This window comes from Notamacropus eugenii, chromosome 5, assembly GCF_028372415.1.
Source record: "Notamacropus eugenii isolate mMacEug1 chromosome 5, mMacEug1.pri_v2, whole genome shotgun sequence".
Classification (NCBI taxonomy): domain Eukaryota; kingdom Metazoa; phylum Chordata; class Mammalia; order Diprotodontia; family Macropodidae; genus Notamacropus; species Notamacropus eugenii.
The window spans coordinates 287,613,041-287,640,885 of record NC_092876.1 but is presented as its reverse complement, the minus strand read 5'-3'; the positions used below and the strand labels follow the sequence as shown (position 1 = coordinate 287,640,885).

The following is a 27,845-nucleotide window of genomic DNA, read 5'->3' as shown; positions in this document are numbered from 1 at the left end:
TTCCTAACAAGCCTTAAAGATGCTTTCAGTACAAGTTAGCGAAGCATAAAATTCCTAAGAAAAGCATTTCATATGTCTATGTGTTGTTATATTTTAGAAGTGTTCTCATTTTGTTTTTACTTTCCAAAGAAGTATAACATTGAAGGATTTATTATTATACAGTAAAACTTCACTTGCCCTGTTCCTGCCTATCCAGCTCCCTATACTGTCAGGCTCATTTTGAGTAGAAGTCAGAAATGGGAGTTCTGAGCCTTTCCATTCCATACCAGAATGTGAGTCTTCTTTCTCTGCCTTCATCTCTAGTGCCTCTCATACCAATTCTGACCTTTTTCCTTAGTTCTTGTCTCAACCAATTCATCCCTTCCCTTCACTTACTTCTACCATCACTTGCCCCAAATCTAAATTCCATTGGCACCTCCCTCTTTATGGTGATAAACAACCACTATCACAAGGAAAGGGTGTAGAAAGGACAGCAGTTCTCTTAACAAGCTGAGAATAAAAGTCAGGAGAACCTGGATTTCTGCATACTTATATCAACTCTCAGGATGGGAAGACAATATTCTACAGTGTATTCATTAATTTCATTAAGTGACTTCTCCCAAATGTCAACTCAAATAGAACAATCAGTCCACTAAATAAGTTAGTGATATATGTATAGCAATCCACTCTAGAAAATTGTCATTTGGGCACCACAAAGTTTAATGAATTGTGGCACCCTTTATACAAACTATTATTACTAGATTAAAATTTCTATTACAGTGTTCATAGGATGCTATAGAAAAATGTCATTTATTGTACATGTGACCAAATGATGCAAAACCCTTAAAAAAAATCCCATTCAATAAGATCCTGATAATACCTCTTAAAAGAACCACACAATATATATTTCCTTTCCCAAATATCTGTGAATTTGTACTATCAACACCTTTATTAAGCATTTAACTTTGATCATTTATTACAAAGGGGGCCTTATATTACATAAGAAGAAAAATGGCAGTTTTGACCAGTTCTTTAATCTTTATAAGAAAGAGAAAGATTATCACCATGAAATCCCATAGGCTTTTCAAAAGCCTCAATCTCTGCACTTCAATTTGAGACAATGAAATGCATTTCTCAATGTAAAATAATATATTACAAGTTTAAGTGGTAGTAGTTATTTGCTAAACTGTAATTTATTTTAAAGTAAATCAAGGTTACAAGAAGTTTCTAACACATTAAGCTGGATTCTCCCCGGGCCTAAAAAGGCTCTTGGTTGCCAATTAGACACCATGGGAACCTGTAGATACTCTCCCAAACCACAAGGGTATGACTGTAAATTACTGCTCCCAGACACAAAAGTCTCCTTATGGCTTGAAAGAGTTAATTTACTTTCCAAAAGTGTGAAAATCACAACCAGGGGTAGTTTAGACACTTTTGCAATCTGTCGAATTAAATTAGAATGAACAGTCAAGGTCACCAAATAGTGCTGAGAAGCTGTTTCTAGTTTTACTTTCCACTACCAAATGCCTGCAGCTTTCCAGGGTCAAAATTAAGGAATGAAAGCCAGATTCACAAAACTGAAACCCAGGGTCACCAACAGTGCTCTTCACCAATCCTGCTCCACCTTGGTATAAAGGAACCCAGTTAATGTTGGTAGGGATGAATTCAAGAGGGGAAAGGGAAAGAAATCAGTGAATTACCATTTTCAAGGTATCAATAAAATGACAACTTGAAAATCTCTAATAGAATGTTCAATCTACATGCAATTTACTAGAAAGAATTAAGGGAAACTAGGTGGTACAATGGAAAGGGGGCTGGGCCTGGAGTCAGGAGAACCTGAGTTCAAATCCAACCTTAGACACTTACTAGCTGTGTGACCCTGAGCAAGACACTTATCCCTGTTTGCCTATTTCCTCATCTGTAAAATGAGCCAGAAAAGGAAAATCTCAAATGGGGTCACAAAGAGTTGTACATGGCTGAAAAACAACTGAACAAAAATAACTGAAGAAAGAATTATGAACAATCATGAAATAAGAAATCAGAAGACCAGGTTTCTTATTAGCCATAGAAATTTGTCACGTCACGAACCTCAGTTGTCTCATCTGTACAAACAGGGATAATATGTTCCTTGCCCACTACATCAAGATATTGTGAGGATCAAATGAGATGGTGAACATGAAACTATGCAAACATAAGGCAAAAGGTAATAAGTCATTATTACATCGATAATCAATTACTATCACTATGCCCCATGCCTGAAATACACTCCCCCTTCTTATGTCTGCCTCATTGAGTCCCTCTCTCTCCCTTAAATACGCAGTAATCCCCCATTGCTAATGTCCTGCTTCCCAAAGAATCTTGGATTTAACTACTTTGCATATAGTTGTATTTATTAACTTTATATGTATGCTGTATATACATTTGTATATGTATCTTCTCTATTATATATTTCTATAGATAAGTGCTATTTCCCTACTTGAAAGTAGTCATTGCTTCATTCTATATACTATAATAATACAGAACCTGGTACCTTCACACATGCTTAATTAATTGATTCATTGAAATACTTTGGGCTCTTAAGTGTTTCAGATACCTAAACATGTGTACCTATGGAAAATCCTGAAAAATAAAAAATGTTATGTAGAATAAAGGGAGTCTATAAATTAAGATACAACAGGAGAGGATGAATTAGAATAAAAAGTGAATTCAAAATGTTAAACACTAAAAATCTTTTTTTAAAAAATTGCCTAATTCCATTCTATCAGGAATAACATATATATATATACATATATATATAGTATAACATATAATGTAATATAATTATAATAGTATTGTAGAGCATTGAAGTGGGAATAGAAAGACCTGAGTTTTAAAACTGCCTCAAATACTTCCAAGCTGTGTAACCCTGGGCAAGTCACTTACTTCTCCCGGCCTAAGTTTCATCTGTAAGATAAATGTGTTAAGTGAGATGACCTCTAAGGTCCCTTATATTTCTCAATCTGTGTTTAAGTAGACAAATTTATGACACAGATGGGAGGGAGGGAGGGAGAAATGGAGGGGGGAGAGAGAGAAAGAGAGAGAGAGAGAGAAGGAGAAAGAACATTAAGACCTGCAAAGTACTTCATATACATTTTTCATTTGATTCTTATAATAATAACCCTAAGATAAGCACTTCAAATATTTCTGTCACATTTCACAAATGAGGAAACCGGCAGTTTGTGACTTGTCCATGAATGATCACACAGATAGCAAGTATCAGAATCCAGGGCTTCCTGATTCTCCTTCCCCCCAACTGTTAGTACCATGACTTGAAAAAAATTATCCTATATTTATCTTTTATATGCCTTACACTGACATACACACACATTCACAGTCTCCTCCAATAAAATGTATCAGGGCATAAAATGTTTTATATCTGTATCTCCAGAGCCTAGCATAGTACCTGGCACACAGTAGGTACTTAATAAATGTTTGTCTATAGACTGATAGCTTCGAGAGCTTCTTAAAGAATCACTGAGACATAGTTTTGTTCAGGATCATAAAATCTGCAAAAGTCAATGCAGAGCCAACTCTCTCTCTACTGAGGTATCTCATGCTGCCATTTTGCTTAAATGTTAAAGGATGGATTCCAAAGATTGCTGTTTATTAGAAAGATCAACACAGGATAAATAATATAAGAAATCTAGATGTACTCTTGGCTATTAAAAAAAGAGGTCTAGCATTTAAAAACAACAAAATGTTCAAAACCAACCGAAATAATGTCAATAGTGCCAGAAGTCATAGACTGCAAAATGGGAGTCTTGTAGGAGAGGCTGAAGATTGGGAAGGGAAATGGGTCCAGGACTTAGACAGGAGAAAGAAGGAAAGGAGAGGACAAAATGAGTAAGACCTTGATGCTAGATAGGACAGGGCAGATATGGTCCTCAAAGGAACTGATAAGGGTGAGAGAGCATACTCTAACACATCTCCAGCAAAGGAATCCAGGTCAGCCCTTAGTTCATACACTGTGGAAGAACAGGCTTTGCATTGAGAGATAAAGATCTCAAATCATTCCTCCTAAAAGTATAAAGTGTCCCTTCTTTATCCTATTCCTACTCCACCTACCCTATCTTCTCTTCTGACCACCCTCTCCCAACACCAAACACACACACACACACACACACACACACACACACACACACACACACACACACACACACAGTCTCATAGTCAAGCAATTCTTTAACAAATAAATAAAATCAAATTTCTCTTCAGGGCTAGCTTCAGGGTGACTCTACAGGTTTATCCACACCCTCGTCCCAAACAGAAATACAAATTTTCAACAAGTACTGGCTCATGTTGAAACTGGGTCATGTGGAGCATGGGATAATAGATTTAGAAGTGCAAGGGACCTTGGAGGCCAGTTAGTACAACCTTCTCATTTTAAAGATGAAGAACTGAAGCCAGAGAAGTTAGTGACCTGCCCAGAATCACACAGCTATCAAATGTCGGCGGTGGGACTTGCCCAGGTCTTCCTGAGTCCAAATCTGCTACCCACAATGCTGTGTGATCTCTCAAGAGACAAAGAACAGACAAAACCTCAATTAGACATGAGTAAACAAAAAAACTGTCGGTAAGATGCAGAACACTCACTAGGTGAGATACCAAGTTTAGATAAAAATGAACATAAGAACTATAGACCTTAAGAGTCTAAGACCTTAAAATGTTAAGACAATGAAACTCATAAAAAAAAGGGCCTCACAGTAGATTAATCTTTTTAAAAATTTATTTGAGTCACATTATAATGGCTTTAAGGCATATTTCAATAGTTCCATTGCTTGCTTTGATAGTTGACTTACATAATTTTTAAGTTTAAATCTACTTGTTTTCATGATAACATTTAAAATTTATACAGTACTTTAAGATTTGCACAGCACTTTACACACATTATCTCATACAATGAAATATCCAAAAAGGGAATTCAACTACCTGTACAGTGATCCTAAAAAGTTATTTCTTAGGGAAGCATAGTTTCCAGGAAGGCAACCAAGAAGTTAGAACATTTAGAACAACATTCATTTCAAAAATATCATTAATATGTTTGATATATACCAAGTACTTTGTGCAGTGTTGTGAAGCAAGGACTTTTTAAGCTTATAGCTTGGTAAGATAAGACACACACAAAAACTAAGACAGTCATATATAAAGGAGTATAAAGCATTATGGGAGTTCAAAGGAAACCAAGAAATTGTTCCCAGCTGGCATCTGTGAGGATTTTATGGAAGGGATGACAGTTGAGTCTTCAAAGATGAGTAGTAACTGGACAGACTAGCGTAAGAGCTGAGGGAGAGGAGTCCAGGGAACACAAAAATAAGGCTGTTGAAGGAATAGCAAGTGGTCTAGTTTGACCAAACTATATTGTGAGTGAAACAGATTAGAGAAGATAAAGCTACCAAGACAGGTGATGCTCTAATGATGGGCTAAAGAAATCTGCCTTACACTGGCAAAGCAAGGTAATCACTGACCGCTTCTGAGCAGAGTACAACAGGATCAGAGCTTGGAATAAGACTTACTTTCAAAGTAATCTTCGAGAGCAATTAGACATATACCATGAACTTGCCTAGTGGATAAAGTGCTGGCCCTGGAGTTTAAATCCAAACTCAGATATGAACTAGCTAGGTGACCCTGGGCAAGCCATTTCACCTCTGTTTGCTTCAGTTCCCTCATCTGTATAAAGGAGTTAATACTGGCACTTACCCCACAGTGTTGTCATGAGCCTCAAATGACAATATTTATTTTTTTCAAAGTGCTTAGTACAGTGCCTGGAACAAAGTGGGTGCTTAATAAATGAATACTGACTGACCAAGAATCAAATAACAGTATTTTTCTAAAGCATTTAGCACAGTGCCTGGCACATAGTAGGCACTATAAAAATATTCACTCCTTTTCCCCTCCTCATCTTTCCCCTTTTCTGCCTTCTACAACCAGGCCAGAAAAGAAGGGATTGATGAGGCTGATCAGGGACACCACTACATTCAAGTACCCAGATTCTCATCCTATTCAAGTCATTAATTAAGTACATTATCCAGTCTCGGACAACATATGTTCCTTAAAAGCAGGGACTGCTTTATTTTTTTAGACTTTTTATTTAGTTCTCCAGAGTATCCATAGATGCTATGGCTGGAATTACAATTTATTCAATGGACAGCAAACTCCATAGGGAAATAATGATTATAACTAAGATAGAAGCCAGGAAGCGTTTTGGAAGTAAATGCAAAGATTTCACCAATATCTTCACCAACATCGTCATCATCATTTACATGGTGACTACGGCAGAGAGACTTCTACAAAAGTCCCAGCACTTGAACAGTCCTGAATGCTACTGCTGCAGCGTCACAGTCTTAGAGGTAGCAGGGACCTTCTGCAGGGGTGGGGAACCTGCGACGTTGAGGCCATAGGTGATCCTCTAGGTCCCTGAATTCAGTCAAAGATTGCACTTGAGGGCCTAAAAAGGTGGCTTCGAGGCTGCAGGTTCCCCACTCCTATATCTAGAGCGATGCAGTTCAATCCTTTTATTTTAGACCTGCCCAAGGTTCACCCAAGGAATAAATAACCTAACTAGATTTTGAACTCTGTCTCCAGATTCAACATGCCTTCTGGACCACACCGCTTCATCCCAGGTTGTAGGTGGTAGCAAGCTTATGGATACAGGTGAGGAGTCAGAACCAAGAAAGTTGAAGCAAAGTTGGGGTTCTGGGTAGCGAAAGAGAAACTCCAGAAAGCAGTTATCAAGAAGGAGTTAGGTGCCTGGGACAAAGTGCCTGGGATCGAGTCTCAAATAGGGGCACATATGGAAACTCAACATAAAAACTAGGCAGGGAACCAGAAGGCAAGGCTTGAGGAATCAGACTGGGTATCAAAGGTTGGAGCAGGTAATAATAGAGAGACGCAGTTTGGACAAAAAGGGTCAGAAACCAGGCAAGTCTACAGAACAGAAATGAGAGATTAAGTGAACAGGCAGAAGCCAGGAGGACACAAATCACCACCACCCCCCAAAAAAAGGAAAAAAATAAGTGGTTAAAGTTATAAAGCAGCAGTCAGAAATGAGGAGACACGCAAAAGGGAGAATAAGGTACAGTGAGGCAAAAAAAAATCAGATTCAAGGCACATGGTTGCCAATAACTGAGACAGATCTCCTTTCCCAAGCTTGCTGATTTCATAAGATACCAGCTGAGGCAGAAACTAATTCCATCATGGCTAGCCCAGGTTTGACAAAAGGAAACAGGTAATTAGGAGCACCTGGCTAAGGTGAAGCATGCATACATAAAAAAAATAACCACTTCTGGCAGGCATGGCCTAACAGTTGCTCCAGCTGCCTCCTTAATGTGAAAAATTACATACTCCCTGTCTATTTTGAATATTCTATGAATAAATGAAAGTAACTCTAAGATTTCTGACAACCCCGACCATCTGGAATGTTGCTTTGAACCTCACAAGTAAAAGCAGTAAGGAAAATAGCTATCCCAAAGTTGACATGAACTTTCTAGGGAAGATGGTATGAGGCCACATTCACTAAATCTACTGCCTACTATTGTAGGTAGGCAACATGATCAAACCTTTCTCTTGGGAATATAAATATGACAGCTAGATATAGACTGATCAAAGAGAAGAGACTAAAAACAGGGAGCCCAATTAGAAGGATAATCCAATCACAAGCAAGAGGTGATAAGAACCTGAACTAGGGTGTTAGTCTTGAGCCAACAAAAGAAAGTTGGATGTGGGGTAACCAAATGGTCATTGGGCTTTTAAAAAAAGATTTCCATCAGAAAATCATCAAAATAAAGGGAGAACATTTTAGTCATACAGAAAATTCACTAATCCATAATTCTATAACATCAAATGAACAAGCTATCATTATATTCTATTTTATCTCTAATTTTAGTATGAAGAATTCCCTATATTCTAAATCTTTTACAGTCTTCCTTACGAATAAAAAAGTTTTAATTCATATTTTCAAATATTTTAATTGCTGGTGAATTTATCTTATTCTTACTTTTAGTAAAAGAACACATTAAATTCAAATGATTTTAGTGTATTAAGGCCTGAAACTAACAATCATGAAATATTTCTATCTGTGTTTTCTGATTTACAAAATAAATCTAAGTCTGCTAGAAGCTTCACACCTTTATTTTCACTTTCACATCTAAAGAGAAGCAATATGGATAGATAAGGTGTATATTTAAGATAATAATGTGAACTGACACATTCCTGGAGCTGTATCTATTTAAAAGTGACACTAATATCATTCTTATTCTGGTAAAGCTTTAAAAAAAAAAAATCACTGGTTACAAAACTAATTGCACTGCCAAATGCTTCTTAGACTCCCATGTAAAAATCATCCTTTTTTCTTAACACATATATTATGTGATTAAGCTTAAAAAGTTGGTCTCATTGCTCATAACCAACAAAGTGTTCAAGAGAACAAGTGTGTTACATGCTGCAAAATATATTATCACCATTTTGCAGATGAGAGAACTAAGTCAAGTTCTGTTACTGAGGTTTCATGGCCTACTCCAGATGATAAAAGAATGGTAGAACAGCAATTTGAATGCAGACCTTATGACTACAAGTCCAGTTTTCTTTCCTGTACATCATATTCTGACTCATAAAGAAACCTTATTTTAAACATATCTAATGTGAAAATCAGTATTTGTATTTTTTATAAAAAGGATAAATGGGCAGTAAATTATCCATTTTACAAAAGGATTTTCTACTTTGCCTTAAAATAACTTTAAATCACTGGACCATTTGAGCTAATTCAATTTATAAAAATCACACCTATTGGACAAACAATTCATGAACAACGAAGACTCTGTGTGTGTTTATGTGTCTATATAGACAGATAGGAAGGTAAGTAGGTAGATAGGTCTTCCCTTCCCCTCAAATACAGCAATACAAAATCAGACTTCTGGTCCAAAGAGCAAAGAAGCCAAAACCTACTACTCGTGTCTATTAAAAAATAAACACTGTAGTCACTCTTTGAAATCTTTAACCCACTGTGATGGAAAAAAGAAAGAAAGATAAGGTAGGATAAGTTCCTGCTGGAAATGCTTTGTATTTTAGATGCCAAATGTGGTACAGATCTAAAAGTTAAGAAGGAATTTAATCGGAAAACTGATTCCTGCTTCTATCACAGGGAGGACTAAGATTTATGTAAATAGATTTCAATTATAACTATAGGATAGCATTGAAATAACTTTGCAAAATTACCAGAACAAGACATAAGAACAAAAACCTTACAGTCATATTCCTGCTCTGGCTTAGAATCAGTTACTTCAAAAAAAAATATGCCTTGGATTTCTTCTAAATGTCACATAGGGATAATATTTTTCTACAAAGCAAAAAGGACATGACTCATTTAACAAAGTATTCTGAAAACATAAGTATAGACATATGTCACAGCTAATGTACAAATTCCAGATAATGTCAAGGTTAACCAACTAATATAACATCGTATTTTCTTACAGAAGTACAGCTAAGTGTACTAGTAATAGTTTTAATATGGAAAACTGAACCTGATTTTAGGAACCAAACTTCAGGAGAATCTACATATGGAGGCATGTAATAGATGCTTCATTTACTCTATTTAAAACCACCCTAAACATATAAAGAATAGGTAGAGATGAGAATGTCTTTACTTGAGTACCACCAGCTGAAAAATAATTAAGAGTACCATACCAATTTTGAACACTACAGATAGATATAAATATGAATGTATACAGTAGCAATCATCAAAATCGTTTATTTTTAACTCCATTCTTAATGAATTTTTCCTACCCCCCTTAAAGTCCATGAGTCTTTACTAAACCCCATTTTCTTCTACATAGTATCTTGCAGTTTTTTTCCTACTTCCAATCTTTTTTAGCCCCTATCCATATCCAGGAGTGGTCATCTATCTGATTCTGACATCAAGCTTGACTTCAGCTTTCCTTAAGACCTTCTACATTTTTCTCCTGGTTTTCTAAAACTTCAAAATTTTAAAAGACAAAAATAAGCCTATTTTTGCTTGCCCTTCTGCCTAAATTCACCTTCTATTTGTAGCATAACTATCTTGATCTACTCTTCAAGAAGACAGATGTGATGGCCTTGACTCTTGGCAATCAAGTGAAAAGGTCATTATGTTCAATGATCTGAAGTTTGATAACACCTTAATGTCATTATTTTATTTTTAAATTTCTAAAAAAAAATCATGGTGACTTTGCCATGGGAATTTCCTATATCTTTATATAAAACTGCATGATTACATACTAAGGTCCTCTATACAGTAATAATCAATAATCAGGTGAGACTACCATATTAAACACCTTAATATTTTAAGACGCAGTCTGGTATAATAGAACGGCCTGGGTTTGAGTCTTTTCTGGTCCCCTCCAGTGCTAGAGCATTCCCTTGGAAATTGAATACTTCCCATTTACAAAGTATATTTCATATAAGCATAGAGTTGTCTGTCCATCTCCCCAATTAAAATGTGAGCCTCTTGAGGGTAGGGATTTGTTTATGCCTTTGTCTAGTATCATGTAGGATGGTGTCCCTGGCACACAGCAGGTACTTATTAAATAAGGGTTGACTGATTGAGTCCTGGCTTCCCCACTTTCAAGATCTATCATTGAGCCAATCAACCTCTCTGAAGCATCAGTGTCAATCAGTTGCCAATTCTAGCTTCACAACACCTCTTAAATGTGCCCCCCTCTCTTGAATTATACAGCCAAACCCTAATTTAGGTCTTTATCACCTCTTGCCTGGACTATTGCAATAGCTTCCTAATTGGTGTCCCAGCTTCCAGTTGCTACCTCTCCAATCCATCATCCACCCAGCTACCAAAACAATCTTCCTAAAGCATAAGCCATGTCACTCCCCATTCAAATACCTTTAGTGGATCTCTCCAATCACAAGAATAAAATTTACATAGTGGTTTAGCCTATCTATCCAGAATAATTTCAAATTATTTCTCTTGCTGCAATCTAAAGGGCATATTCTGTCTTCTCCAAATCTGATATTCATTTCCTGCCTCAATACTTTGGCATAGGCTGTTCCCTCCTGCCTGGAATTCACTTTCTCCTCATTTCCACCTCTTAGAATCATTAGTCAAATCTCACCTCTCAGGATACCTCTTTCAGATGCCCCTATTTCTTACTGTTCTCTTGTCCTTGGAATTCTTTTTTTTGTATCTGTATAAACATTTGTACACCTCCCCACCCCAGGGGAGTATAAGCTCCATGGTTGAGGGATAATTTCTCAGCTTGCCTTTACAGTCCTAGTATGCAGAATCCTTGGTGCTTGCTATTAGTGAATGTTTAATAAATGCTTACTGAACGAAATCAATACCAGTAGTTACTGGTCTTAATACCAAACCCTCCATGCTTTTTCAAGTTTCCTTTACACTATAAATTGTCCAGTTTCTGAAATAAACCTCTCCCCATTAAGCAAGTTACTTCCATTCTCCAACTAACCCTGGCAGAATTAGGTATATCTTGATTAAAATACTGCTCCTCCAGTTTAATAAAAACACATTGTAAACATACAACTGGTTGGTCTCAATTTTATACTGGTCCTAGAATCACGGGATATTTTTTTCCAAATTTTATGCTTTTTTAAAAAACTCTTTAATGTCAGGAACAAGATTTTCAAAGAATCTCAGAGTTGGAAAATAAATTAGAGACCATCTAGTCCAAGGCATAACAGATGAAGAATTCCTTGTACAATATTTCCTGCAAATAATCTCCAGCAAATCTTCACTTGAAAACCTCTACTGAGGAAGTACTGCCATTCTACTTTTTTTTTCAGTTTGAGTCATCAGAAAAGTTTTTTTAACATCAATGTGTCTGCATCACTTCTCAATAAGCCTACTTAGCTCTTCATCCTTATGACAATATCTTTCAAGTAGCAGAACACAGCCATTATGCACTCCCCAAATCTTCCCCTATCCAGGCTAAAAATACACTTCCTTCAACTAATCATTGGTCATTGTCCCCAATCATTCTGCCTGCCTTCATATCAACGTGTTCTCATTGGTTAATGTACTTCCAAAATACTGTATCTAAGACTGAACATGATGTGCAGATGTGGTTTAACCAGGGTAGAACATAACAAAGATCATCATAATTTTTTTTTGTTTCTTTTAAATAAGGTTTGCCCTACCAGTGAACCTTAGGTATATTCAAAGTACTATACAATTTCCTAAATGCAATCCAACCAAATCACCTTCTTCTGCTGAACTTGGAGCGCAGTTCATGGTCCATTTTCATGACCTATCCATATGTCTGTGCATAGTGAGGAACTAATTTAAAAGGCTATCCATCCCACTAGGCAACAGAGGCAGCTAGGTAGCAAAAAGGGCTAGTTTTGGAATCAGGGAGATCCAGGTTTAAATTCTGCCTTAGACACTTACTAGCTGTGTGATCCTGGGCAAGTCATTAATCTCTTTCAACCTCAATTTCCTGATCAGTAAAATGGGATTATAATAGCACCTACTTCACAGAGGTGTTGTGAGGACCAGATGAGATAACATATGTGAAATGTTATGCAAACTTTAAAGTTTATACTAATGCTAGCTATTTATTATCCTCATTACCATCATCATTATTATCTAACTACACATTTTAATCTGAGCAATATGTGTTCTTCATCCACTCTGTTTTCCCAGTGTAAATAGAGATGAGTAAGTTGTATCTTGAGGGATCATGGCTCATACCGAAATGACCTGGAAGTGATCCATGGTTTGATGAGTACAATGTCATCCACTCCCTGGGAATATTAAAGTAGCTTTTCTTGATGGTGAATCCCTTTCCTATCAGATGGTGATACCAAACATCAAATCAAGTGTTCCATAAGCTCATCTTTTCTTAAATTAATGTTTCACTGTTTTGTGAGGTGAGACTTCTCACAAGCTTCCATTACCCTCTTCCCTAAGGTTTACATATGACCTCTTAGCCAGTATTTTGTCATATCTTTCAAGGAAATCAAGTGTCTGCCATGAGGTAGTTTCTAAACTCTTCTTTCCTTGTGGTTACAACTATTTATTTCACCCACATTAAATTTGAAGAAATGGTGATGTTTGGAGTCTATGTCTATCAATTTTCAGTGGCAAGTTTGTTTAAACCAACCCCATTTTCTAGAGGAGGAAGTTGGGACCAGGAGACATAATGTCTTGCCAAAGCCACAAAGTTATTAGGTAGAAGAACAGGGCTTCAAACCCAGGCCCTATGTTTCCAAATCCAACATGCTTGCTATGGTACTCACATGCCACTCAGTGCTTTCTTCCTTCAATAGAATGTTAGCTTCTAGAGGGGAAGTGGAGTTTATTTTTGGTTTTGTAACACCATTGAATATGCTGTGTACACAGTAAGTACTTCATAAGTGTCTGCTGTACTGAATCTTTATCCTTTGTTCTAGTTCTTTGTTCTTAGTGCTGATTTTCACCTTTCCTCTCGTCAATAGAAAATCTGACTAGACAAACAGCTGATTCTGACATGACCCACATATCATTGACCAGTCATTTCCTTTCTGTTAAGATACAGTCAATTTCATTATTTGTGATGTTGTTCGGGGCTAGCCACATACAGGCACCTTTTGACTCATTTCTCCAAAGAAGCATTCATGAGGTGTAAGCAAAAGATTTCTAAACAGTCTACAAGTCTTAGGCCTCTTTCATTTCTTGACCTTGATCTTGTCATATTTTCCAGTGTAATTTTTGCTGCCCTCCTCTTAGCCCATCTGCGTACATCATGATCATGGAACGACAATGGATATGTTAACTTTAAAGGATAAGTCCCGTTTTCATTATTTGTAATATTTTTTTAACAATAACAATAATAACAACTAGCCTTTACATAATGCTTTAAGGTTTACGAAGCATGAAGTTTACATGTTACCTCATTTGGTTCTCACGACGACTGTGTAGGGCAGGTGCTTTTCCTATGTCCATGTGACAGATGAGGGAAAGGCAGTTTCCTGATCATTAAAAGGGAGATGATAATAACACCTACTTCACAGAATTGTTGTGAGGACCAGATGAGATAACATAGGTAAAATGTTATGCAAACTTTAAAGTTTATACTAATGCAAGCTATTTATTATCATCAGCACCATCATCATTATCATCTAACTACACAGTTTAATCTGAGCAAAATGTGTTCTCCATACACTCTTTTCTCAGTGTAAACAGAAATGGGTAAGTTGTATCTTGAGTGATCATGGATCATACTGAAACGACCCCGAGGTGATCCAAGTCTGGATAAGTACAACATCATCTGCTCCCTGAGAATACTAAAGGAGCTTTCACTGATGTCCAGGAATCCCCTTCCCATCAGATGTTGATACCAAACATCCTCAAGTGTCTGCTGTGAAGTTTCAGAGCATCTTTTTTCCTTATGTTTGCAACTATTTATTTAAGACTCATCTTCATGAATTCAAATCTGACCTCAAACATTTGCTAGCTGTGTGACCAAGGGCAAGTCACTTAACTCTGTTTGCCTCAGTTCCTCATCTGTAAAATGAGTTAGAGAAGAAAATGGCAGACTACTTCAGCATCTCTGCCAAGAAAACTCCAAATAGGGTCATGAAAAGTCGGACGCAACTGAATAATAACAACAAATGAGGGGACTGAGGCTGAGACAGGGTAAGACGTGCCCCAAGTCATACAGCTAATATTGGGAACAAAGTAGGATTTGAACTCAGGGCTTCCTTACTCCAAGACCCTACACTGTATCCATTATACACTGCCTTCAACAAGTTTTTCACAGACAATCTCTATTTCTTCATTCTTTGACTGATAAGTATTTGGGTAGTTAATTTCCTCATACCCACTATGCATGGGCACTGCACAGTGAAATGGTCATGGATCTCACAAAATGATGCTTCTCAAGCATTAGGAAAAATGAAAAAATCCCCTCCTTTGTTTGCTCCTTTGAAGAGACCTTGTGAGCCAACATCTCATTTCAGCTTCAATTGTTTTAGGAACTCTAATTTCGTTTATAGTGGGAAAAGCATCACTCGATATGAATGTGTCTCTCTATGTGTGTATCTGCTCACTGATCACTGTACTAAAATTGCATATTGATAGTACTAACAGTTAATGTTTATTAACCCAGAAATGTGTGAATCTGAGAATACTCTGTTGTCATCATTGTGAAACCAGAAGGAAACGCAGAGGTCTGAAGAACATTTTGCATTTTTATCAGTTTCATGGGGTCACTAGGGCCAAAAATATCTATCACCTTGGGCCAAACTTCTGGTAGTGAGCCTCTCTCTCTCTCCCTATTTAGATCTGTTGTTGTTCAAACAGCAGAATCAGACTCTTTCCTGGAGAGTGACCGAAGTCCTTCTAGCATCGTAGAGTCTTCCAGGATCTGCCCTCTGCAAGAACAAAGGACTGGTTCTCTCCAATGCATGATGGCACATTAGGGAATAACTTCTTTCCTCTCTTCTTATGAAAACTAGTTCCAGGTTTTATTTAGTTTTGTGATCTCAAAAACCAACATGAAAGGGAGAAAAATTAAGAGGATGGAAGTAAGCATCACCTCTTGATCATTAAGGCAAAAAAAAAAATCTAGACATTTTGGTTTTTCTTTCCATTCTTGACAATAGTTATTGACTTTCAAACAACAAAAAAGTCCCACTTTTTATCTTTTATACACATATATGAAATATACATCTTAAATTTTATTAAGCAGCATTATCTATAATTATATTAATTATATTTTTTAAAATGCACCTTTTAAGAGACAAAATATATCTGTATTAATTTCCATCAGGCCAGGTGAGCAAGAAAGTCATGAACCCCATAAGATTTTCTGCATGTTGTACTGCTGGGAGGAGGAGTACAGAAGAAGGATCAGAGTTCCACAACGAGCTTTCTGCTATAAAAGTTGTCTACCTAAGGAAAGATGTCCTCATTAAGGTATAATAATCCTCATAGTTTAAAAAAAAATTAATACCTATTCTTCCTCAAAGATGCTCTCATATAAAAATACCTAAGCTCCCCAAAGATATGAATCATAATAACCTAGTGAAGCAAGGTATGTAGATTTATGTTCATTTCCCCAAAGTCATATATGTATGCATATGTGTGTGTGTGTGTGTGTACACAAATACTACACAGAGATATTAACTGATATACCATCAAATTTAACAACATAGGACCTATGGACCATTTAATTTTAGGTGACAAAAGTCTTAGGATCCAACTACCCCACATTATTCCTCTCCAATTTTGAAAAGGTTTAATATATGCCACATTGGCTCACCTTTCCTAGGTCCTACTTCAATGAAAAGTAGAATAAAACCATGAAATGAAACAGTTCCACATAAAGTGATCTCACGATTCTGATCCCTAATCTTACTTGTCAATTAGATGGTGTAACTTCCACTTACCCAAACCTCAGATCCTTTTGCAGAGAACAGCCTTGTTAGTTGCACAGTAATGTAACCAAAACACATGCCAACATGGCAGTAGTATCCTGGTAAACCAAGAACAGTATGTCTTGAATGAGTTTCCACATAAGCAATAAAAGAATCTTTGTCAGTTTGTGAATGTATTGTGTAGCTTTAAAAAACATAATATGTTTTCCATTCTCTACTATGATAGTCCACAGTATCCATAAGGTCCATAAACAGAGGAACCTATTGAAGAAGATCGGCCATGCCTGAGGTCTAACACTGTTTCCAAATCCTCTGATGCTTGTCTGAGCAGACAGACTATGCATAAAGTAAGGGCTCAGACCGAAAGGAACCCAGGTTAGAGGATATCTTTATTATTTTGTTTTTTCAAGTTCAGTAGTTTGAGAAACTACACAAGATTCATTCCAATTCAAAACTGCTCCCGATATTTTTTTTAATTTGATTCACTTTGTAATTTCTCCTTAATGAAAAATAACAGATTTCTGTGATCAGAAATTAGTGAAATTCATTCTAATTTGGAGATTAGTTCCATTTAGATCAAATTCTTGCTGAAAAGATATTTTTCTTCTTGTTGTTGATATTTTTCCCTGAAGAGTTAGAAACAAGACTAGAGTAGACAGAAGAATATATAATTGTAAACTGGCTAAAAAGTGATACACAATTTGAAGAATCCTTACAATGAAAACTTTTGCATGAGAATAATAATCCCTTAATTTAACTGTTTTATAAAGTTATTTGTATTTATTGTATTTTCTTTTAAACAAAAGAAACTTTATTTTTCAGGTTGATAAATAAATTATAAACTGTGTAGTCAGCACAACTAAAGCGCCATTAATAAATAGGACTGTGTACCCTGAAGACCCCAACATACTAAATAATGAAAATATCTCAGATGTTCCCAAATTAATGATCAGTGTCACTTTATAATGATTACAAAATAGTCATTTTTATTTAATCATGCAGTCCTTAGGATTACATTTGGACTTCATGCTATATTAGTACTACAGTCTGCAAGTTATCCAGGGAACAGGCCAGACTTTTTTTTTAATCTCCTTGTCTACTAGTGGCTCCAGAGAAAGAGCATGTTCCTTACACAGCCAAATTCAGTAACAATTTTTAGCTCTTTCTGTACAGCTGATGATTTTTCAGAGATTTGGACCTGTCGCAGATGTCATATCTAAATATCTAAATAATCCAAAAATTTTGAATCATAGCTATCATCTATGACACCTGTAATACAAGTAGCATCGCACCATTGCCATTAGTAACATAACTCCAGTAGAAAGTGATGTGCAGAGAGGCGGCAGCAGCAGCAGAATCCTCATGTTAGCATTTATATTGCACTTTCAAGTTTGCAAAATTCCTTACATATGCCAACTTATGTGATCTTTACAACAATCCTGTAAAGTGGGTGGTGTTATTATCCCCATTTTATAGATGAGGAAACTGAGTCAAACAGAGGTCAAGAGATTGCCCAGTGTCACACAGCTAGTGGAGAATTTGAATTCAAGTTTTCCTGATTCCAAGGCCCTGACTCTACCCACTGTGCTACTTGGCTGCAACATGATACAAAAGTACAGTACAGAGATAGAGCTCCAATAACCTGCTGGACACTGAACACTTACAATTGGGATCACTCAATCCCAACTAGAGGTTGCCTAATTCTGAAAGTTACTCCTTCTCCAAGTCAAAGTTCAATCCTGTGACTGGGCAGAGGAAGACAAGCTACCTTGGGTTGGTAGCTCACTGGATCAGCATCCAGTGTTGGCTCTACTCTGACCTTGGTACCTTGGTTCACCTGTGACTAAGTCCATTCATCAAATCTTCCCAATGACTATATTTCAAATAAGTTAACGTATGTAAAGCACTTTGTAAACGTTGAAGTGCTATATAAACGCTATATGCAATGGGACATAAGTTCCTCACCGATTATTAGTGCCTTCAAACTTCAGTTTCTTCATGACTTGGTCCCCAATATCTACTGACTGATTTTTCTAACAACTGCCCACTCATCCAGACCTCCTTCAATTACCCAGTGCTTGGAGTTCTGCTTGAGGAGACAAGTAAACCTGGAATTCCTCCTAATGGCACATCCTGGCGATCTTCTCTCACCATCTCCAAATGTCAGATCTTATCTTCTAATTCACATTCTCACATCCCTGTCCATAAAAGAAATGAACCTCAAATGTACTCCCATGTTCAGGGCCCTGGCTTTCACCTAAAAATATGGTTCTGCTGTTAGGATAAAATTAGAATTACAGCGGTTCAACCCATGAACAGGAGTTTATAACAAGTATAATAGACAAGCAGTGTGACCTAGTTGGCTAAAAAAATTATAAGTAATGCATACATGGAAGTCTGATCAGAAGTACAATTAGGACAGCGATAAATGTGGACAGATACCAACCAAGACAAAGGGGAAAAGACGGAAGGACAAGTGTCCAAACAAGCATAGCAACTGAGAGAATTACTGCAATTTTCAAAGGAGGGCACCTGTGAGTGGACAATTAGGAAGACAGTGAAATGATATGCCACTGAAAAAGAATGGGGAGTGAAAAAAGGAAAAAAAAAAGATGAGGTGGCACCTTCCTGTGACTATGGGCAAGATTCAGTGACAAAGATTCCTTTATGGATCACAACTTTGTGGTTTAAGCAAGTTGGCCTCCTCACTCCCTCAATAAACTCCACCAACCTGTTCATGAAGTTACACCAAATGTTCATATACTAAAACATTCAAGATGTGTCTATAGAAAAGGAGAACAAGACTAACAGATTCCTTAAGCCATGACCAGAGACCCTGGCATAAAAGAAAAGTAGGACATGTAACAACATTGCCAAGATAAAGATGAGGTACAGAACAAAGAAGAAAGGAGAGAGGGAAGGAGGGAGAGAGAAGAGAAAGGGGAAAAAGAAAAGAAGGAAGGAAGAAGGAAGGAAGGAGGGGAGGAGGGGGGGAGGGAAGGAAGGGAAGAAGGAAGGAAGGAAGGAAGGGAGGAAGGAAGGAAGGAAGGAAGGAAGGAAGGAAGGAAGGAAGGAAGGAAGGAAGGAAGGAAGGGAAAGAGGGAAGGAGGGAGGAAGGAACATTAGGAGTATAAATTTCCCATCTTGAATAGCTTTCTCAATAGCTCCCCTAATGACAGCTAAGGCCTATCTACCATATCATCTTAATCTCTGAGAAGAGCCTTTATTACCAAGTCTCCCTGTTTCCCAATGAATATGCTATAAACAGCCTCATGATAGTCGTGAAACCACAGTAGTGTTACCATGGCCAGCAGGAATCTCTCTTTCAGGCCATCTTAGATTCCAGAAAATTATAACTACTCTACTTCCATAACCTAACTAACAAGACCCTAATTTACCATCACAAAAATACCAGTCTGGGAGATCATCTTGACTTCTGTCTTGATATCTCTGGAGGAATGAGTCTGACAATCATGTGACATCATCTCTGTGTGGTCCTTTTCAAGAAAAAAGAACTAAGAACCAGACCCTATTAGTACCCTGAGAATATGTCACACCTAGCTCAGAAAAGGAGATCTTAACCTAGATTCCACGAACTCCCTTGGGCAGATAGCAGAGGGTCTAAGATTCTGAATGAAAAAAAATACATCTTTATTTTCACTCATCTCTAACTGAAACTTCATATTTTCTCCAATTATGATTTTTTTAACAAAACATTATTCATAGGCTTCACTAGATTACCAAAGGGGTCCAGGTCACAAAGCTGGTTAACAACTCCTGCTCTAGAAACAACTTCTGAAATGACAGAGGCTCAATGCCAATGGGCTCTCAATAGAGTCAGCATTGTCTATTAAACATATAGGACCAAGTCCAGTGGTTCTCTGAGACTCTCCAGCCCTAACCACTAAACACTGTAAGTTACAATGAAACCCTTAGAGTTTAAGCATTTAACAGTGCCCTTTTTGTTGGTCCCACAGATTATAGTTACAATTTCTAAACCTTAAAATTCAACAGAGGAACATGAGGACCACCTATTACCAAGCCTTCCTTTGAAGGTCTTCAACATGTGATAACTCCTCAGAAGGCCCTCGAAAGTAACCCTATATACTAAAACCAATTCAAGTTCCATGCTGGCAGAATTGCTACAAAGGATACCTGCGTCTCTTAATTTCTGATACAGAAACAAATAGCTACTAATACTCCAAATTCAGCCATAATATTGGAACTAGAACCGCCTCCTGTGGGGCCAAATCTTACTGAGTAGATCACAGTACCAATGATAAAAAGAAATTATTAACAACTTTGCTGCCCAAGGACAGAACATAAAAAGCTGCATATACATACAAATAATCTCTTGGGAATAAAAGAAATCTAAAGACAGACCTTAATAATACTGTGCATGACATAAATACTGTTTTAGAGCCAAACAAGAATGAATAACCTAAGGAACACAATCTATGTACTTTGCTTCCTATGCTGGTATCTGGAAGAAAAATGGGATTAGTGGAATCCCTAGCTATCAAAATTCTGGGAATTAACTATTTGCCCTGTAAAGGCAAAAAGGGAAATCAAACACCCATACCTGTCAAGTATTCAGAGATCTATTTCCCAAAAGATTTCACCCATGAATGGGAATGGACAGGTTCTACTCAGTAATTATTTCCTACCTATTTGCTAAAGAACTTTTCTCACCCAGAGAAATCAGATAAGACCTGGTAATCTCACTACCCTTATAGAAGTTTGAATGAATGAATAAATGAATGAATGAGTGAATTAATGAATGAATGACTACCTTCTAACTTCTGAGGTCAGTGGGTATCGTCAGCAATTCTGATCAGCATGGGGCTCCAGAACTGCGGCAACATGTACTTAGACAACTATGACAAGCTTTAAAACATGCAACACATATTTAAAATTTGTAAGGAAGGTTCGGGGATCCCAACACCATGCTTTGATGCTTATTCCTATGTAAACATACAGAAGCATGCTATATATTTGCTATCTACCAAAAAAAAAAAATACTGAGAACCTACAATGTACAAGGCACTATAAAACTCATGCTGTGGGGATGCAAAGAAATATAAGACATGATCACTATAATCTAAGCAGGCTAATGCTTTTCTTTTTCCCTCCAGAGTTATACTGGCCATCTTCAAAGAAAGTATTGTAATGTTGAGTGTGTCACTTATTCTACCGATCTTATTACTATCACACAATGATAATACAAACTGTGAGTGTCCCCAAAGGCTCTGCTCCTGGACATCTTCCCTTCTCCCTCTCTGTTTCCCTTCTTGATCTCACCCTCTTCCGTGGATTTAATTATCTCTATGCTAATGATTCTCGTGATCTAACTGTTCAATTCTCTTCTTACCACCAGGCTCACATCTCCAACTGTTTACTGGATATTTTTAACTGGATGTCACAAAGAAATCTTAAACTCAACATGTCCAAAACTGAATTCATTCTCTTTCCTCCCAAACACTCCCTTCATCCTAACTACTCTTTTACTGTGGGGGGGCATCAGTATCCTCCCAGACACTCAGAGTGCATCCTACATAACTTCCTCAACTCCTCTCATCTCCCATATGCAATCTCTGCCCCCTGCCAAGTCCTTTATAAACTGGCTCCTTCCTATGTTTCTATTCTTACACCTTACTCCTCTGCAACCCAATGACAGTGGTCTTCTTGCTGTGCCTTGCACAAGTCACTCCATTTCCTAAGCACTTTCACTGGCTGTTGCCCATGCCTGGATCTGTTTCCCTTCTCACCTCCACCTCCTGGCTTCCTTCAAGTCTCAGTGATGTTTCTTCTGTCTCCCTAATCTTAAGTGACTTCCCTCTGAGATTACCCCTAATTTATTCCGTATGTATCTTGTTTGTACATAGACTTCCCCAACGTGAGCTCCTTGAGAGCTGAGACTTGTTACTTTTCTTTGTATCTCCAGGACTTAGTATAGTGCCTGACACAGAGCAGGCCCTAGAAAATGCTTAGTGACTGGCTGAAATACTGGGAAAAAGAAGCTAGTATGCCAGACTCCACAGTGAATACCTATCAATACAGTAAAGCGTCATTAATTTAGACTCCATCCTTTTAGAATCTGTGGTAATCTGAACTTGTAGAGGCTGAAATTTTCTATGAATTATCTACGTTTTAAGTATGTGACAAGCAATTAATGACATAAGAGGGGGAATTGTTGTCAAGTTTAAGATGACATCCATTTGATGGGCTTTAATAAAGTGTTTATCCCCAAATTGAAACATTAGTTTCAAATAAAGCACCATATAGTCTTTGAAAAAGGCCAGTCCAGGTAGATCTCTACTTGAAAACACTTTGGCCATTAACTTGAAAATAACAAAACTGTTTCATCATGAATATTTCACAGCATGAACTTTTGCATATTCATATTGACCAGTCTTTCTAATGAGTTTGCATTAGTGAAATTTTACCATACTATGTCCTGTTTTTTAATTTATGCCTATTGTAGGTTCTCGTCAAATTTTGCAAGAATCTAAGGTAACTTTTTTTTAAAGGCATCTTGGTCAGTCTCACTCTTGAAAATATCCTTGCTATTTGAAATCTGCATCATATTCTATGATCATATGCATTTGGAACCATATTCTCTAGCATTATTTCATATTTACAAAAACATAATAAAAATTTCCCAGTATTCATTATGGAAGGTCCAAATGATTAAATAAACTTTTTGGAAAGTTAAGATCTAGGTATAGCTAGGCAAAAGTAATTTGAATGATATTAAGCAACAAAATTAGAAAGGTATAAGAAGATCAATGTACGCTAAATCAAAAACTCACTTATCAATCCCTGGTACCATTTTTCTGGCTCTCTTATCTCTACAACCAAAGACACATCTTAGATAGGCAACTAGGTGGAGCAATGGACAGAGCACTATGTCTAGTATCTGGAAGAAGACCTGAGTTCAAATATGGCTTCAGATACTTAGCTGTGTTATTTAAGTTACTTCATCTGTTTGACTCAGTTTCCTTATCTGTAAAATGAAGATAATAATACCTATTTAAGGTTGTTGTGAGGATAAAATGAGATAATAATTATTAAGTGCTTAGCGCTGTGCCCAACACATACTAAACACTATATGTTAGCTACTATATGATCACTGACACATGCAAAAAATACCTATAACATGCTAGAAAGAAATGTTAAACAGGATCAGAGTACTTGAGTTGAAGTAAAGAAAAAGAAAGAAGGGTTAGTTTGCAGAGGGCCTGGCACATAGTCAACACTTAATAAAGTTGCTTGTTGACTAAATCAGTTTGGAAGGGGCTTCAACTCTGTCAAGATTTTGAAAACATTTTACTCTTAAATACAACCGCCTTACACTTAATGTGTGGCCCTAGGCAAGTCACTTAACCCTGTTTGCCTCAGTTTTTTCATCTGTAAAATGTCTCATCTACTATAAAATGATCTGGAGAAGGAAATAGCAAACCACTCCAGTATATCTGTCAAGAAAACCCCAAATGGGGTCACAAAGAGTCGGGTATGATCTATAAAACAACTGAAGACACAGAACACATCTGCCCTAAGGAAATCAATGCATGAATCATTCGGTAACTTTATAGATCAAGAACTAGCACTGTGAAACTCACCAAGAAGTAAACCAAGGGATGAGGATGACTAAAAATGGATGTTTTGCTTCCTACTGCAAAAAACCTTAAGTAAGTGGACCACTGCAATTTAAGATTCAGAAGGTAGTTTCAAATGGCAATACAAGTTAGACATACTATAATGATATAAAACACAAATATCACCATCACCAAGGAACTACTAAGATAGGAGTGTCCTATGTTTAAAAAAAAGTAGAGATAAGGAAATGTTATTAGAGCGAGACAAGATATCAAAAAGTTTCCAATACCAGAATTAGTCAAAGGTTACCAAGCTCAGTAATAACAAAAGCTAACTTATATAACACTTTAAAGCTTGCAAAGTGCTTTACATATAACATCTGTAACAAAATGTGGAAACACTCCATTAATCATGTGAACACACTTCACCTTCACACTTCTTTCCTTCTGAAAACCTTTACTTTCCATCAACCTGACCATCATTTAGCACCCATCCAAGGTAAGACATAAGTTTACAGTAAGGACAATGTAGTAGGTATATTCACGTAGCCTATATTGCCAGGGCCCAATTAGTGCAAATAATAAATCTCTTGAAGCGGTAGTATATATTCAAGTTTGCACTATTCAACATAATAATTATGTAAAATATGGTCACTGGTTCCAGCCCAATGGAAATATCCTAAGCAAATTTGAAAAAATGCAACCACTTCAAAGGACTCACTGTTTCCACTAATCGAGCCCTGGCAGTAGCATGTTTTAAGCACAACAACATAAATTCAGCTTCATCCATGTCACTGTTGTCTATGCAACAGGTCATCTTTATCCATGCAACTTTTCATACCTGAAGCCCAAATAAAAATAGCCTTGGATTTACCAGAGGAAGAAGACATAAGTCTGAGAGATCTTCAAGTACATAAATAGGTGTTAGATGAAAGAGGAATGTACCTATAACTAGAAATAAAAGGTAAAAGATTCAGAGAGGCAAATTAAGGCTTGTTTTAGTTACCATGAGAGCCCTCTAAACACAGAAGGGGTTGTCTTGAGAGGTAATGCCTTTTCCTTAACTAAAGGTACTGAATGAAATAGGGTCTAGTCCACTAGTCCAGACCGTGGAGAATCAGGGGATTGTTATTCTGGACAAGTTAGACCGATAATCTCTAAGGTCCCTTCCAATTTGAATTCTCTATCTATTGAAAGCATAATTGCATTAAGGGCATATACATGATTAACAGTAAAAGTAACAAAATGGAATCCCGTGGCATTACGACCTAAAGGGCAAAAAAGGTGTGCAGGATGATTATTAAATAAACAACTGCACTCATCATAGATTACAATGTGCCGGATTTCTTCTCTGAGAAAGGGGGTTAAAAAAAAACCTATAGGGCCATGTTCAAAAGAATGAGAGAGAAAAAAGAGATGAGAAGATCACAATCAAATAGCAAAGGTTAAAACAAGAGCCTCAAAAAAAATCAGAAATGAGGTCATGTTCCTAGACATGCATCATTTACATTAAAGACTCCCCCACTTATCTGAATTAATTTCACGTACCTCATTTCATTCAGCTAATTGAAATTTTGCTTTTAGAACTGAAAAGTGTTTACTTCCACATAATTAGTAAACTGTCCATTTAAGGGATAAAAAGGCCACCCCTCAAACTGCCCTCCCGCTAAAAGTATAGGATTGCATTTTTCAAAGAAAATTTAGTTGTACAATACTTGATTGTTTTTAAAAAATCATCATGAGAAATTCTAAGAGAAAAGTTATAAGGATTCTTCATAACATCTAGTGTTTCCATTACTCTGCAATTTTGGTGTTCAATACATGGCTACTGTTCTGAAACCAAATTTAAAAAATAGGCCACTAAAGAGTTTGATGACTTCCTTCAATTCAATAACTAGGATGCCATGCAAAAAACAAACAAACAAAGGGGATCTCTTCTTTTTATGAGCAAGCATTTAAGTGCTTTTAATGAGAATTTACTCTTTAGTATATATAATTACTAATGAACAAATATAGGGCCATTAAACTCAGTCCTTTATAGTGCCATAAAACTTCTAAGTATAAGAAATATAAAATAATGCCTACACATTAATCACGTATTCAAGAAAAAAAAACATGAAGGGATACAAAGTCTGAAAGTCTGAAGGAAAAGGGAAAAAAACTGCACCACCTTTTCTATACTAATAAATGAAACGAAAATACTTCGTCAAATGATTGGTGGATCTCTGTTTAAATATGTGTCTGTTCGGGCAAAGATCTCTATCCCAGTCCAATAACAATGAAAAGATGTATTTTTTTTTCTTAATCTAAAATCTTAAACTGCTATACCAACATTTGTTTCCCACTTTGGTAATTAGTGATGACTATAGTTAAATCATATTCTGACTTGACTACTAAAATATATATCTAAGTGTGTGTGTATGTAAAGTGATACTGTAGATAGCTATCTATATCTATACACAAATATACGAATACGTATTAATAATTGACATCTACAAAATTAAGACAGAAGACTAGAACTATTTCTAAAGCATGTATAGTAATATATTTCAAATCCTTCAATTACCGCTGAAATTAATGAAAAGCACTGATTAAGAATGATCAACTGGTGGTCTGAAGTCTCCTATACATTCAAAGTGCCAGCATTGTTAATTTTGCAGTAATGTTTGTATTTGAAAATCAAAAGAAAGGAATAAATATAATCTAATCATGACGACCCAGTGTAATCCACTTTGGATTATTCAATACAGCCCTGCACAGATTACTAAACAGAATTACCACTAACTCTGTTATCCTAACCTGGAACCATTTCTTTGGATTGCAAGGACCACTGAATAAGGGGTGTGGTCAAGGTACTTTCCAAGAGAAATTCTTGAAAATTTTCCTCAATTAAAAAAAAATATAAACAAATGATCCAGACAGCACAGTCAAGAAACGAGGGGCTAAGATTTGCCTACAAGAAAGGAAAAGGGAAAAGAAAATTCCTTAAAGAAGTGAAAAAGCTTTATAGAAGCCCTCACTTATGTAACAGTGGTTTTTGGTCAAAGAGCATCAACATTTAGCATGGCAGATCAAATAAGTAATAAAACTAAAAAGGAAACAATGCAACATTATGCAAGTATAATAAAAATGCAACAGTTTTATACTTACATTAAAAACAAATGAGGCTATTTCAATACTCCAAGCATACTTCTACCTATCAGAACTTCTCCCTTTCTCTGCCTCCAGTGTAGGCTCCTCATCCTTCTCACCCTTTTTCACTCACTTTTTTAATCCCTTAGTATAACTTTTGAGACTTCCAGTCTTTCCCTGGTGATGTCACCCACTACCATGGCTTCAAATATCATTTCTATGCAGATGATTCCTACATCTACATGTCAACCTCCTGTCTTTCCACAGAACTCTAGTCTCACATTTCCAGATGCCTGCTTCATGTCTGCATCTGGATGCTGTACTAAGGCTCAAAATGACCTTGTCCAAAACTAGTATCATCCTGCCCATTCCCAAAAGTTAGCCTTTTCCCTCAACACCACCAGCTTCTCTATTTCTATTTTATTTACCACTAATCTCCCAGTCATCGGGTTCATAACCTCAAATTCATCCTGCACTTCCCTCGTATATATTTTCTATATCCAGTAGCCAAGTTTTGCCTATTCTGCCTCTGCACTCTCATCTATCCCTTCCTTTTTACCCCCACTGCAATCTAGTTCATGCCTGCTTTCATTTGTCACCTAGATTCTGATAACAGCCTCCTGAGTCTGACCCCATGTTTCTCCCCTCTTAAATTTACCCTTCAAGTTGCTACCTGAGTAAGCTTTAAAATGCAGTATTGTGATCACATGAATCCTCTATCAAAAAAACTTTCAGTGG

General features: G+C 36.8%; 1 protein-coding gene across 5 annotated transcripts in view; it reads right to left on the bottom strand.

The window, feature by feature from the left end:
* Positions 1 to 27,845, bottom strand: part of GTDC1 (glycosyltransferase like domain containing 1) — a 444,669-nt gene that overhangs the window by 411,751 nt on the left and 5,073 nt on the right. For 2 of the 5 annotated variants that reach the window (XM_072613174.1, XM_072613175.1), the window contains exon 1: positions 16,390 to 19,177. The exons of the other annotated variants lie outside the window; for them this stretch is intronic. The gene's annotated coding sequence lies outside the window, so the exon portion shown is untranslated. Of the gene's footprint in view, positions 1 to 16,389; positions 19,178 to 27,845 lie in introns of those variants that run through there. 5 annotated transcript variants of the gene reach the window in all.